General features: G+C 43.9%; 1 protein-coding gene and 1 long non-coding RNA gene across 3 annotated transcripts in view; one reads left to right on the top strand and one right to left on the bottom strand.

Annotated features, from left to right (window-relative positions):
- LOC137571579 (uncharacterized) overlaps positions 1 to 7,004 on the top strand; it is a 49,707-nt gene extending 42,703 nt beyond the window's left edge. Inside the window, exon 3 of the long non-coding RNA XR_011031378.1 lies at positions 5,994 to 7,004. This is a non-coding gene — a long non-coding RNA (uncharacterized lncRNA). The remainder of the gene's footprint in view (positions 1 to 5,993) is intronic.
- MBNL1 (muscleblind like splicing regulator 1) overlaps positions 1 to 15,831 on the bottom strand; it is a 372,727-nt gene that overhangs the window by 321,760 nt on the left and 35,136 nt on the right. The window lies entirely within an intron of this gene.

Here is a 15,831-nt window from a genome sequence, read left to right as displayed (position 1 = left end):
CATTTGACACTTTGCAGGAGTTATTTGGTGGTGGTGGTGAAATCACTGATTCACACCCACTACTGCAACAACAAGAACAAGGCGCAGGTACACCACCTTATACATCTGAGTTAGGTGGCGATAGTATGGACGTAATGTGTGAGGAGGGGGATGATGAACCACCTGAAGTTGGTGCAGTTGAGGAGGTGTCTGAGGAAAGCGAAGCTGGCCAGGAGGATTATGATGACGATTATACGGATACCACATATGTTCCCGGTAGAGGAGATGACCATGGGGACAGTTCAGAGGGGGAGTCAGAGAGGAGTAGGAGGAGACGACTCCATGATAGAAGCAGAGGGAGCTCATCCTCATAAACAGCTTGGGGCAGTGTCCGGCGCCATGTATCGCCAGCTATGGCCAGCCAGCCAACATGCCCTTCAACGTCAGCTGCTGATGCCACCGTAGCGCCATCACCCCAGGGGGGCTCAGCGGTTTGGAAATTTTTTCACGTGTGTGTCTCAGATCGGAGCAAAGCCATCTGTTGTCTCTGCCAGCAAAAATTGGGGCGTGGAAAGGCCAACTCTCACGTAGGGACAAGTGCCTTACGAAGGCACCAGGAGAGAAGGCACAAACAGCTATGGCAAGAACACCTGAGGAAAAGCGGCACCCCTCAAAAGACAAGCCACCCTCCTTCTCCTCTTCCTCCTTCAGGTGCATCGTCTTCATCCACTTTCTCGCTTGCACCTTCACAGCCACCCTCCTCCACACCGCCTCTTCCCTTGAGCGGTTCCTTCTCCTCTGCCCACAGCAGTACCCAGCTGTCCGTGAAGGAAGTATTTGAGCGTAAGAAGCAAATGTCTGCCAGTCACCCTCTTGCCCGGCGTCTGACAGCTGGCGTGGCGGAACTATTAGCTCGCCAGCTATTACCATACAAGCTGGTGGAGTCGGAGGCTTTCCGTAAGTTTGTGGCCATTGGTACACTGCAGTGGAAGATACCAGGCCGCAATTATTTTTCACAAAAGGCCATACCCAAACTGTACCGTGCAGTTGAGAGGCAAGTGGTGTCATCTCTGGCACACAGCGTTGGGTCAAGGGTCCACCTGACCACGGATGCCTGGTCTGCCAAGCACGGGCAGGGCCACTACATTACATACACAGCCCATTGGGTCAACCTGGTGACCGATGGCAGCAAGCAGGGAGTACGTGGCTGCGCAGCGGACCGACTTGTCACACCTCCACGGCTTGTAGGCAGGCCTCCAGCCACCTCCTCTCCACCTGCTACCACCGCTTCGCTGTCGTCATCCTCCTCCTCCTCCTTGGCTGGTGCCGCGATCTCCTCTTCAGCTACACAGCCCCAGCACCCCAGGGCCTATGTTGCATGCCAGGTACGACGGTGTCACGAAAGTGTTAGACATGTCTTGCCTGAAAGCGGAGAGTCACACTGGAGCAGCTCTCCTGGCTGCTCTTAGCAAACAGGTGGAGCAATGGCTGACCCCGCACAAGCTTGAGATCGGCAACGTGGTGTGTGACAACGGCAGCAATCTCATTGCTGCGTTGAATTTGGGAAAGCTGACACACATACCCTGCATGGCACATGTGCTGAATCTGGTTGTGCAAAGATTTGTGTCCAGGTACCCAGGCTTAGAGGACGTCCTGAAGCAGGCCAGGAAGTTGTGTGGGCGTTTCAGGCGCTCTTACAAGGCCATGGCACGCTTTGCGGACATTCAGCGTAGACACAACTTGCCGGTGAGACGCCTGATTGGCTATAGCCCGACTCGCTGGAATTCCACCCTGCTGATGTTCTCTCGCCTGCTAGACCAGGAGAAAGCCGTCACCCAGTACCTGTATCATTACAGTACAAGGACACAATATGGGAGGATGGGGATGTTGTGGCCCAACAACTGGACACTGATGCGAAATGCATGCAGGGTCATGGAGCCCTTTGAGGAGGTGACCAAACTGGTGAGTCGCGATGAGGGCACCATCAGCGACTTGATCCCCTAAGCCTACTTCCTGGAGCATGCCGTGCGTAGAGTGGTGGATACAGCTTTGGAGGAGCGTGAACGAGAAGAGTTACGGCAGCAGGAGTCATGGGAGCCATTTACACCCGAACCCGATGTTCCCACAACACCTGTGGCAGCACAGAAGGGGGAGGAGGAGGAGGAGGAAGAAGAGGAGTCGTGTGGGGAAGGAGAGGAGTCAGACTCTGATGATGGTGATGATGAGGAAGGTGTTTCTGTGGAGGTGGAAGAAGCGGTGGAAGAAGAACAACCGCGGCAGCCGTCACAGGGGGCTTCTGCTGCTCCACGTTCCCATGGTATTGTTCGTGGCTGGGGGGAGGAAGAGGAGTTGCATCCCGTCACCGAGGAAGAGCAAGAGGAGATGGAGAGTACATCTGCATCCAGCTTTGTGCAGATGTCCTCTTTCATGTTGTCCAGCCTGTTGAGGGACCCCCGTATCAAAAAACTCAAGGCGAATGACCTGTACTGGGTGGCCACGCTACTAGACCCTCGGTACAGGCACAAAGTGGTGGACCTGTTACCAACTCAACACAAGGCGGAAAGGATGCAGCACTTGCAGAACAAGCTGTCGATGATGCTTTATAATGCGTTTAAGGGTGATGTGGCTGCACAACGCAATCAAGGTACCACTGGCAGTAACCCTCCTCCTCCCAAGTCCACGCAGGCAAGGACAGGATGCTCCAGCGATCTCAGGGTTATGTCGGACATGCGGACGTTCTTTAGTCCAACTCCTCGCCATAGTCCTTACGGATCCACCCTCGCCTGGACCAGCAGGTAGCCGACTACCTGGCCTTGAGTGTGGATGTAGACACTGCGAAAAGCGACGATGAACCCTTGGACTACTGGTTGCGCAGGCTTGACCTGTGGCCAGAGCTGTCCCAATTTGCCATACAACTTCTCTCTTGCCCTGCCGCAAGCGTCCTGTCAGAAAGGACCTTCAGTGCAGCTGGAGGCGTAGTTACTGAGAAGAGAAGTCGCCTAAGTCACGACAGTGTTCAGTACCTGACCTTTATCAAAATGAATGAGGAATGGATCACGGAGGGCTACTGCACAACCGAAGACTAAGTCAGTCCCCACACACAGCATCTCTGCCTGCAGGCCGCTTGCCTTCTCCGCCACCACCAACAGGGTCCAGGACTCTAGGCAGATTCCTGAATTTTTAAGGCCGCTGCTAACAGTGGCCGCTACACTAATTTTTCTGGTGCGTGTACATGCCTGGCTAATTTTTCTGGCTGCACTGCGGGCGGCTGCAACAAAAAAACAAAAGGCATGTACATGTGCCCATCCCCCTTCGTGATCATTATCTTGCCGCGGTGAAGGGGCTTGCGTATCACAATGAAGCAATGACCGCCGGCTATTTAAGTGTCTCGGGTGGGGGTGGCACACAAAAGATAATAAGGTCGTTGCATCATTGTGGTCAGACCAAATTTGATCAGCTGGACAGTCACTGTTGTTCTATCATTGAGCTACCACAGCCCGGCGACCATATGGGCTTGAAAAACGCCACGGCCTACACTCTGGCCATGTTGCGCACCAGTCCAGCATGGCCGTCACTACGCAAACAGCTGTTTGCGTTGCATTACACAGTGAGTTTGGTGTGTCAGTGTGAAGCAGAACTCTTATTACACTCCCTGATTGATGTATACCCATGCAAGATGTTTGAAAGCACTTTAGGCCTGCAATTTAGCATTCAATGTGATTTCTGCCCTTAAAACGCTGCTTTGCGTCAAATCCAGATTTTTCCCCGGGACTTTGGGCATGTATCCCACTCTGCCATGCCCCCCTCCAGGTGTTAGACCCCTTGAAACATCTTTTCCATCACTTTTGTGGCCAGCATAATTTTTTCTATTTTTCGCCTCCCCATTGAAGTCTATTGCGGTTCGCGAACTTTTACGCGAACCGAACCTTCCGCGAACCGAAAATCGGAGGTTCGCGACATCTCTAATTGCTACGCCCCTGCTTCTTTGGAATGTTGCTTCAGGCCATTGAGGTTTTGGGGCATTTGTCTTTGTAAAGCTCTCTTGAGGTTTGTTTTTGTAATTAAATAATGACACAGTGTTGTATGCCATGTGATACTTACTGTTCATCTGAGGTTATATTTATACAAGTTAAAGACCTGGTGATTTTTTGTAGCATGTCCTACTTAGCAAAATGTTAAAATTGAAAGGGGCATACACTTTCTTTTTTCCCATGATTGTATAACTAAGCGCCCTATTCTCAGATCATGCCCAAAAAGCTGCACTGGCAAAATGTCCACCAACTTTCTAGGCCAGAGGTGGCCATACTTTTTCATCTTGTGAGCTACTTCAAAAATTCAAAATGATCTACCTATGTACAATTTTAGGAGAACAATTGTATATACAGAATGGAAAATGTAGTTAGGTCGGGATCTACCATGAATTACTTTGCGATCTACCAGCATATCGCGATCTACCCAATAGGCACCCCTGTTCTAGGCACACAAAAATCACACTTATTAAAAAGATTGCCATATTAGGTAGTTCAGGAAAGCAGTTAAACTGCAGGATTGCCACTTCATAAATCAATCGCTCTTTGGTTTCACACATTGCCCACTTTACTTTTGCCAGCTTTGTTCAAGCTGACCTGGGGGACAAACAGAGTGCAATGTCAAAATGTGGGTGAAGAGTGGTGAAGCCAACCACTGCATCCAGGTCAAACTCCATTTGACCAGGCTTCCAGTTAGATAGGCACAAAACTTACATTGAAGGATACTACCCTATAGTTACAAGGATCAAGTAAGTCCCTGCACTAACTGCAAGTACAAAAAGGATGTTTAAAAATAACTTTTTTCTTGGTTTCACTTTGTCTAGTGTTTACTGATGTGCTGTCTGAGGGAACTAGTCTCTCTCTATAGATATAAGCAATAGGAAGGAAACTGATGCTAAGTAATGACAATTTGTTTCTTGTTTGCATGTCAGAAGGCACCACCCGATTGAGTGTAGCTGAGGCTTACTTCTGTATTTCTCTCATTAGTCTCTGGCGCTTGAACTAGTTACTAGCTCTGGTCTCTGGATAGTAGCTGAGATGTAAGTAGTGGCAGTATCAACAACAGCTGCTACAAGGATTTTACTAATGAACAGTCAAGGTTGTGGATTATGTTGTTAATTTACTCCTCCACTGACCCATCAAGCAGCAATTAGTTGTGCAGTCTTGTTAAATTGTACTATGAAGTTTGGAGCAGTTTTTTCTTAGTTTTTTTTTTCTGTGTTATTGTAAATTCTCCAAGTTTTGTGTTAATGGCCTCAATTCACTAAGATCATGCTGGAGATAATAAGGCAAGAGAAAACTTACCTCCACACAGTGAGAGAGTTATCTTATCTCTTCATTCCTTAAGTTACCTCCTCTGTAGTTAATTTACCCCCTCTGTAGTTAAGTTACCTCCTCTGTAGTTAATTTACCTCCTCTGTAGTTTTTTTTCACATGCAGTTAATTAACAGCCTGTCTTTAACTCTGGAGTTATTTTAAGGATTGGAGAGTTAACTTAAAGACAGAAGAGTTAACTTTAGGTTTGCCTGAGGTAAAATGTTTCCTGAATACTACATGCCTTATCACCATGGTAGCAACTCTAGAAGAGTTATTAAAGACAGGAGATAATCTTAGTGAATTGAGGCCAAAGTCTGTCTATTCTATAGAAAAGTTTCTCATTTTCCATGTTATCAACAATAGCTCATCTATGTTTCCTTCGTCTGCTGTCTTTCACGACATTACAGTCTCACAATGTAGCAAACTGTAATTGGGACACTGCAATTTGTTTTTCATGCAAGCTGAATTCCATCATCAGAGTTAATCATATTACTCCATAATTACCTGTAACCATAAAACTCCTGTTATCTTGCCATTTGATCGGCATATTGCTACTCCCACTATATCTCAGCTTCTGATCATGGCAGACAGGTTTTATCTGTTTTACATATGGTGTGGTGGACCAAATGTTATGAATCAATTTCATCTTACCACAATTTTTTCTTGCAGATACCATATACCTGCAGGGAACATGTGATGTTAGCATCATCCCTATGTACCAGCCAACAACCTTACTTCAAATGAACTGTATCTAGGTCTAGAAAATGAGACGTTGGAGCTACCTGGAGAGAGATGTGGTTACATAGGATGAAGATTGACTACAGGGGATATCAGCATGTTTCCCAACTTGATAATCCTTCGTCAGCCTGGAATATGAGCAGGGATGCATAATAGCTAGAAGAATTATCTGTATGCATGCAGAGGTAACAAGGACGCGGCAAGCCCCCACCCACCCCCACCCACCCACCCCCAACCAGCAAGACTGAGTCAGCCAGGCTCCCTGCAAGACCCCATCCCCAACCCCCATCAAAAGTGTTGTTGGTCCCCCTGCATCATGGAGTCGCAAGCAGTCACACTGTAAGGCCCAGCAGATGAGAGGTAATGCATGTAATTTCTACAACCATGCTCTACATCCAGGCCTCCTAAGCCCTCACCCATCCCCTCGTGATGGTGGGGATAGTGAGGGCTATTGTCACGCCCCTGCATACATGCTATATATTTGTCTTAAAGTTTCAAGATGCATTATAAATCTGTATATAGTACATATAGAACATACGTTTACTATCCTTGTTCATAAAACCTACTAAAACCTCCGACATCTATTCCTAACTGCAGAAAAAAAGCGTTGCTTCCAGGATTTTTCACCATCACACTTTCCTGACCCCCTGCGGGGATGAAAAGTGCTGCATGCAGGGATGTGCCACTAAAAAACAACAAATGCTTTTCTGCATTCTTGCAGAAAAGTGCACTTGAAACAAAAAGAAAAACCGAGAGCCCAATATAGTGCAGTACGTCTAGCAATTGTTGGCAAAATAATTAACAGATGTGGATATACTCACAAACACGGGTTACCACATAGGCAACCACTTGAAATGCAGGTGGGGAGCATTAGAACCTGACCCCACTCAAGTTTAATGAAAACCTGAACTGAAATTAAAAGTCAAAATAAACATGCACAAGTCATACAGACCTCCCGTGTAGTGTACTTATCAATCTCTTTCTCCTTTCCTGCATCCTGTTTGTCCACTGTGATCAATGAAATTCTCTGTCCTCCATTTTGAAAATGGCCATTACTCCATAACAGCTTTCTGGTCAGCACACAGTTAAACTGTAACATCGCCCACTTGAGCCATAGGGAAACATGGACACATCAGTTCTCCTCTCAGCTATAACTGAAAGCAACTGATATATAACTGACAGCAACTGATATATTTCAGTTCTGACAAAATGTTGTCAGAACTGGAAGGAATCATTATCAGAAGAAAATGATGAGCTTCTGAGAGGAACTGATGGCAAGGTAACTATGTAATGTTCATTTGAAGTTATCTCACGTGTTTATTTTAAATAATTTTACTCAGTACAGGTTCCCTTTAAGAAGTCGCTCTCTGTAAATAGAAAGAAGGGGAGAGTCCCCTCCACCCAAGGTGGACTATATACTGTGCAAATTTGGACAGAGGCGCCAGGCAGGTTAAAATGATCTAAAAACAACTAAAAAGGAGGAGTACAGGTGGACTTACCTCCTGAAATGATGGACAATAGAGATTGTTCAAGTCGCAAATAACAATTTATTTTGGCACTACGCAACGCGTTTCGCAGGTATAACCCGCTCCATCAGGCAAGGAGTGCAGATCATCATACACACCTTGTTTAACCACTTGCCAACCAAGTGATTTCCCATTGATCTGTGCTGGGTGGGCTCTTCAGCCCCCAGCACAGATCGTATTGCAGGCAGGGCGATCAGACTTCCCCCCTTTTTTCCCCACTAGGGGGATGTCCTGCTGGGGGGGTCTGATCGCCGCCGCTCTGCTGTGCCTTGCGGGGGGGCTGCTCAAAGCCCCCCTCAGCAGCGCTATTCCCCCCTCCCTCTCCTTCCCTCCCTCTTCCTGGCTCTGTGGGCGGTACAGGATGGCGATATGTCCTGTACCGCCTCTGATAGTCTTCAGCCTATCAGACGGTGGCAATCCCCGGCCTATCAGAGGCCGGGGATCGCCGATCTCCTTTATGGCGCTGCTGCAGCTGCAGCGCTGTACAGTGTAAACACCAGGGATTTCTTCCATGTGTGTTTACATTTCGCCTGCGAGACGCGAACGGATGCTCGCAGACAGTTCACGGAGACACCCTCCGTGAACTGACATGGAACGAAACCCGCAGACAACCAGTTTATGCCAATCGGCGTTAGCTGGTCGTCAAGAGGTTAACTGACATTCATCTGCAGATCAGATCCACCTGGATGGATTTTCAGATCTGCAGATGATTGTCTGATCTGCAGATGAATGTCAGTTAAACAAGGTGTGTATGATGATCTGCAGATCTCATAGACTATGAATGCAATTTGCAGGAACGGATCTTTGGCAGGAACAGATCTTTTGCAGATACTGAGCTTTTGTGTCTGTACAGCATCTTTGTGTGCAGCATCTTGCAAAGATTTTTTTCTGATGGGGAGTTCAGCTCCATAGAAAAAACTGTGTAGAGTATGGCTCTCATACTACATGAAAGGTGGTAAGATTGGTCTGTGATCTTTCATTTTCCAAAGACTATGGTCTGATGTTTGTATGCACCCTTACACTGGGGTGCTTCCTCCTGGCACACTTAGCAGCAGTGCCATTTTGGACATAATTTTCTTGGGTGCATCTCGGCATGCTGTTAACTCTAAACATCTGCTCTTTTATTTCTATTTCTCAAGTTAACGTCATAAAAGTTTACTAGAATATGCTGAGGGCAAGAAGCAGTAGGCACTATCATTTATTATGATATCTCTGTGTTTCAGAAGAAATTCATTTGGTTAACAGTCCTGATTAAAGCAGACCTGAACTCAGAACTTCATCTTAGCTCTAAAAGATAAACAACAGCATAATAACCTTTAAAAAACAAGATTTATTTGTTACAGCTAATACAAATCCTGCAATAAATCTGCAGTTTGTCAACCTTTTGTGTTCATGGAAGCAGACATTTTGTTAACGTCCTGTGTTTGCAAATGAGCTCTCTGCCGTGGCAGTCAGCTGACACAGCTAAGGGATCAAATTACAACTTTTGATTAATTGGATGGGCTAAACTCTCTAATTACATACAGGGTGCATTTCTAAAATGTTTTCCGTCTGTCCTGTGTTAAGGCTCATACACACATAAGACCATAGTCTTTGGAAAATGAAAGATCACAGATCAATTTTAGCCTCTTCCATGTAGTATGAGAGCCATACCTACACAGTCTATTCTATGGAGCTGAACTCCCCATCAGATAAAAATATTTGCAAGATGCTGCACACACAGATGCTGTAGATATTCAAAAGATCAGTATCTGCAAAAGATCTGTTCCTGCAAAAGATCAGTTCCTGCAAAATGCATTCATAGTCTATGATATCTGCAGATCATCATACACACCTTATTTAACAGACATTCATCTGCAGATCAGATCCACCAGGATGGATTTTCAGATCTGCAGATGATTGTCTGATCTGCAGATGAATGCCAGTTAAACAAGGTGTGTATGATGATCTGCAGATCTCATAGACTATGAATGCAATTTGCAGGAACGGATCTTTGGCAGTAACAGATCTTTTGCAGATACTGATCCTTTGTGTCTGTACAGCATCTGTGTGTGCAGCATCTTGCAAAGATTTCTGTCTGATGGGGAGTTCAGCTCCATAGAATAGACTGTGTAGGTATGGCTCTCATACTACATGGAAGGGGGTAAAATTGGTCTGTGATCTTTCATTTTCAAAAGACTATGGTCTGATGTGTGTATGTGGCCTAAGAGTTCAGGTCCACTTTAACCATTTGTTTCCTCTTATGTAACATACAGGGGGAAATTTAGCCTTGGCAAATTTTAGATTTTTTTTTCTAACATAAACAGGCAATGAATATTTAATCCAAAATTCCAGAAGGCTTTAGTACAAAAAAAAAAAAACAAATGTATCTAATTCCTAGTAAAATATTGAAGAATTCTGCCCATTTAATAAGCAAGCACCAGTACAAACAAACAGAGATTTTCTTGGTTCTGTACCCAGATGCAAGAACAGAAACTTTTTAACAGTGTTTGTTTTGTTTTTGTGATTTTTAGCACAATGCATTCCAAGAACACCAATATATCTAGCACAGTGATTTACTGATACATTAACATTTTATTGCACTAGAATGTTGGGCTGTGATAAGTAAAATGAATCATTTAACAGCAGCGGTGATTGTTTGGGATAATGTGCACACTGTTGTATCACAACCAATGCAATCCCTCCTGAGTAAAGCAGTTACAAAATGACTCATAGAAATTGTGTAAAAGCAATACAATGTCAGATACAAAATAATGCTCACGCAACATGATTTCAGCTACTATTACTCCAGGTAATGCTTCTTCAGCTAAGCGTACATATGTGGTACACAATGGCAGCAAAGGGGGGGGGGGGGGGGGCTTGTGATCTCATAATTTCCCTAACATTTAAACTTACCCACTCTTCTTCAATTTTCTCAGCATGGAAAAACACATTTTGATGGGATTTTATACATCTGCTTTGAATCACCTACTGTATAACAGACGTGGAAATGTGTTATTGCGCATCCATTTTTCAAAGTCTCTAGGTAGAACTGTCTTCCTAGGAAGTTGCAAGCAAGCAGCTTCTGAAACAATTTGCGAAACACGGTAGAATACGTAAGCGGTGAGATAATTGTGCCTTTTAAGTGGCACCCATGCGCTGTAAATAGAGACTGGTTCATCTGATCCAAAATCAATGCCTTTCCCAGGAACTAAAGATTTGAAAGGTCAGACGCTAAAATGCATTTCAAGGTGCCAAGTAATAAGCAAGGCATTATTTCTGTATTATTCTGCTGAATATGACACTTACCCATGAGAAAACTGGTTAATCTTTGCACTGTTTACTTTGGGAGTCGCTTCTTAGTAGTTTAACATTGTTTGCCTCTCTGCATTAAGGGATTCTAATAAAAGCTTTGTTTATGGCTATAAAAACATAGTAAACAATATGTACAGTACTTGCTGCAGAAGCCATACACCGATAAGGCATTAGCCTAACGCAAAATACAGAGTAAACAGAAACTGTTATTACTAATAACATAAAGGCCTTTTCAAAATAGTGTAAAGGTGGCCATACACTTATAGATTTGCAGCAGATTTTATCTGATGGAATCGATCTGATGTGTGCCATACACTAGGAACAGATTTCCAATAAATTTCAGAATGAAATCTATTGGAAATCTATCTAAATGCACTATCGGACCATTAGATCCAATGCAACTCTATGGGCCATGGAACTGCTACCGGCAGCAGATCGACCTAGATCTTCCATCCTATCAGATAGATCAAATCCATCGAAATCGATTGAAATTGGTCACAAATCAATCGATTGATAGGTTCGATTCTACAGAATTGATCGATCGATGGCTGAAATCGACCAGTGTATAGGCCCCTTAAGGCCTAAACACATCTTAAATTTTGATTGGTCAATCACTGACCACTTTTACCACGTCCATGTAATAGGAGATTTTACATATTTTCGAAGATTACAACCAGGTTTATGAAAAATATGGACAGATAATTGGTCATCGTTATCACTTTAACAAAGTACTGTGATTTGGGTTAAACACAGATTCACCAGGAATATCATTCATCCGGGCTAGTTTGGTATTTGGGCAAATTTGATGGCTTGTCAAGCTATCCCAGGCTTACCAATCAGAGATAAGGATGAGCACAGGCCTATGGCAGCCATGTTAGTGGTGACAGATTACCTGATATATGTGCTAAACAGGTTTTATACACTGTCCATCGAGTTATATGACAAGGTCTGTCCTTTGCTTAGTATTTTATCTGAGTTTTTATATCACTGGCAGATAAATAAATAAATGACTTAGTGTTCATATATTATTAGTCATAGAGTCAATCCTGTCCATTCAGTTGCATAGTGTGCTTTGTTATTTGCTGAGGGCCCGTTTCCACTTGTGCGGTGCGGAATCGCCGCTAATTCCCCGCTGACGAAATCGTATGCAAGTGCGATTACGCATGCGTTTTTACCGCGATTTCGCATAGGGTAGTATGTATGCGATTTTAACCATGTCACTGCATGTGTGAATTAACATTGGTTCCTATGTGAAATCGCTGGAAAAATGCATGCCAAAACCGCATGGGATTTCCCTATTAAATACATTGTATGCGATTCGCATAGCGGCGTGCGGGGATCGAATTTTGACGGCTCTGCCGTGCAGATTTTCCCAGCACACAAAAACGCTCAGCACTTCAGCAAGTTGAAACAGGCCCATCCACGTGTATTGGCTGTGCAAATCCGCATGCAGACAACGCATGCGGATTCGCGATAGTTGAAACGGGCCCTTAAAAAGACACTGAAGCGAAAAAAAATTATGATATAATGAATTGGTTGTGTAGTATGGGTAATTACTAGAACATTGGTAGCAAAAAAAATATTCTCATATTTTTTATTTTCAGTTATACAGCTTTTTATTTTTATAACATTGCATCATTCTCTAATATGTGCAATTTACACATTACTCAGCATTCTAAATGTTTTTATAGAACAGGCAGTGAACTTTTGACCTGTCCTGAACTATTCTCTGCAAAAGAAAAACACAATACAGCTGAGATAACCTAATCAGAAGTCAGAGCTCTCTGAGACTTTCAAAGTCATAGAACGCAATGGCTATTTGCATAGATAACAACTGGAGTTTCTTAATTATGTATTGGAAACATGTATTGGAAACATTGGAAACATATGTTAGACTTATGTCTCTGCTCCTAATGCTTTATTTCTTAGCTGTACTACACATACAAATCATTATATCATAATTTTTTTTTCGCTTCAGTGTCTCTTTAAAGGCCATACCCACTATGCAATTTTGCCAAAGATTTTGATTGTTTCCATGATTTTGCAAAGGGGATACATGTGCATGTTCATGTGAATGTTTGGCAACACGCAACGATAACAACTGTAAAAGCAGATCTTTAAGATCCCCGACTCCTTCGTGCAAAGTACCGCAATCGATTGACTTCCCGTTTGCGCCCATCATGTGCTGTCATGTGATGTCACGTGTACCTGCTGGCGGTCGCTGGATCCATCTTCCTCCGCCCGGTGGTGAGTATTTAACTTTAGGCCCGTACACATGTCCAACAAATGAAATTTGTTTTTAGTCTGTTGGACGACAGTCAGGCGTGTGTACACAAGGCAAATGACTAGGTATATCTGTTAATTCTTTAATTCTTTAACCTTTCAGCAAACATAGCTATGACACAAAGGGTTTGATTCACATCACTCTGGTAAAATTGCTTTGATGTTGTATAGCAATTTTACTAAACCATGACAACTCATATTACGACTGCGCTAGCGTTTTTGCATGAAATTCCATGTTTTGTGTGCGTTTTCACGCACAATGGTGAATTTTTGTGCGCAATCACAAATTTTTGCGTGCCATTACAGGCGCAAAGTCGCAAATGCGCGCGGGAAACGCTAGCACGGCCGTGATATGAGTTATCACTGTTTAGTGAATCAAGTCCCATGTATGTAACACGCGATGTGCAATTTTCACCATATAACATGCTCGTATAACAAATAGCAATGCACGCCTTTTATATATAATGTGAGCTGTGCTATGTGTGCAACAAGCCTTATGAAGATGGTGTAAACATTAGGAAAATTGCCATGTGCTGTTAAAACATTGCAATTTTACCAGGGATTTGTGAATCAACCTCAATATGACCTAGATAGAGTGTTCAAATGATTACTGTTAATATCAGCCAGTATTTAATAAACTGTAAATCGAAAACACACACCATGTGAAAAAGGAGTCTGGATAGCTCTGCGAGCAATAACAAGCATTGCTCCTGGCTTGTGTGTCAGCTGGCATCACCTCTTCTACTAGAAGGATGGAAGCCTATAACTGGCAATGATGTCACATGTCATACATGTTCCAGGAGTTGATTCTTGCCATTGCTCTGCAAAGCAATCCAGGCTCCAGTTGTGCATCGTGGCAGGGTAAACAGCTGGATTAAAGGATTCTTTTCTGACACTGTTATATTTTTCTCTGATACATGATATATTTGTAGCAGTTAATATTTTATTAAAGAGAACCCGAGGTGTGTTTAAAGAATGTTATCTGCATACAGAGGCTGGATCTGCCTATACAGCCCAGCCTCTGTTGCTATCCCAAACCCCCACTAAGGTCCCCCTGCACTCTGCAATCCCTCATAAATCCCAGCCATGGCTGTGAGGCTGTGTTTACATCTGTAGTGTCAGTCTCAGCTGCTCCCCCGCCTCCTGCATAGCTCCGGTCCCTGCCCCCATCCCTTCTCTCCAATCAGCAGGGAGGGAAGGGATGCAGGCGGGGACTGGAGTTCTGCAGGAGGCGGGGAGAGCAGCAGACTGACACTATAGAGATAAACACAACCAGCTCTGACACGCTGTTTGTCAGCAGCGTGGCTGTGATTTATGAGGAATTGCAGAGTGCAGGGGGACCTTAGGGGGGTTGGGGATAGCAACAGAGGCTGGGCTGTATAGGCAGATCCAGCCTTTGTATGCAGATAATATTCTTCAAACCCACCTCGGGTTCTCTTTAAGCAGGTTACGCATGTCATGGGCCATCATGTGGTTTTGTTTTGCAGTTAATTCTCCATGCTTGTTTATCATTTGCTGCACGTAGGCAGACATTTTTGTGGACGTAGGCTCGGTCCACACTAGTCCAGTTGCAGATCAGATCCATTTCAAACAGACAAAACTGATCAGTTTTTCAAAATGTTGTCCTTTTGTAGCATATGTTTCCAGTCCGTTTAAACGTACAGTATGTCCTTTCTTCATGTGTGTTTCTATTGGATAAGACATGATGTTGAGGGGAAGAGCAGGCAGTAGGCAATCTTTTTTGCCCGTGTTTTGTGTGCAAAAGTTCTCTGTGTAGAGGGAGATCCGGTTTTGTTTAGCCTTTTCCTACCCCTCCGTGTATCCGAGGTCCGTGGAAAACCTGCAAATCCAGACTCTCTGTTCATTTTTTCAAAATGGATCCCGCGGATCCATTTTTTAAAGTGTGTGAAGACAGATGCTATTTTACACATTGGTATCAGTGGTTCCGGTTTTGATCCGGGCCAAAAAACATAGCCACGAATACGTTTTTTAAACAAGGGCAATGGACTTATGTTTGTTACTGTATATTTCCATTCATTTTGAGGGTGAATTAGGTTGGATTGACACACTCAACCAACTGTTTAACAGCTATCCGCAGCACTCTCAAGTTTCCTTTTAATACTTCATAAATCTCAGTCATGTCTGGAGCACCCCTTGTGATCTCCAAGGTTCCTCATCTTCGGAAAACCTGAGTAAATCAAGCCCGTAGTTGTAAAACTTAGCTTTCAATGAATGGAGTAGAAAAAAACAAGTCCATTTCTTCATAAAGCTAACCTGGCTCATTTCCAAACTCTTTGATGCAAAACAGAATATCCAGTGTATGTAACGTTAATCATCTTTAAACATAACAATATTATTTACCAGGCAATGGTTGGCTGAGTGAATACATTTAATAATGTTGCATGTAAAATTTGGCACTCAGTATTGCTAATAGCTAGAATATTGGTAATTTTATCTATCAGTTTGCTTGGCTTCAAACACTAATATCCCCCTTTCACTCCCACTTCAATGCTGAACTCTCTTCCCCATTACAACCCCCTTAACGCTAACCTCTTCTCCCTGACTAATAACCTCACCCACCCTCTGTCCTATTGCCTAACACTAACCCTTTAAAGAGACTCCGTAACAAAAATTGCATCCTGTTTTTTATCATCCTACAAGTTCCA

The sequence above is a fragment of the Hyperolius riggenbachi genome, chromosome 4 (genome assembly GCF_040937935.1).
Source record: "Hyperolius riggenbachi isolate aHypRig1 chromosome 4, aHypRig1.pri, whole genome shotgun sequence".
In the NCBI taxonomy this organism is placed as follows: Eukaryota; Metazoa; Chordata; class Amphibia; order Anura; family Hyperoliidae; genus Hyperolius; species Hyperolius riggenbachi.
This window is presented reverse-complemented; position numbering and strand designations above follow the sequence as displayed.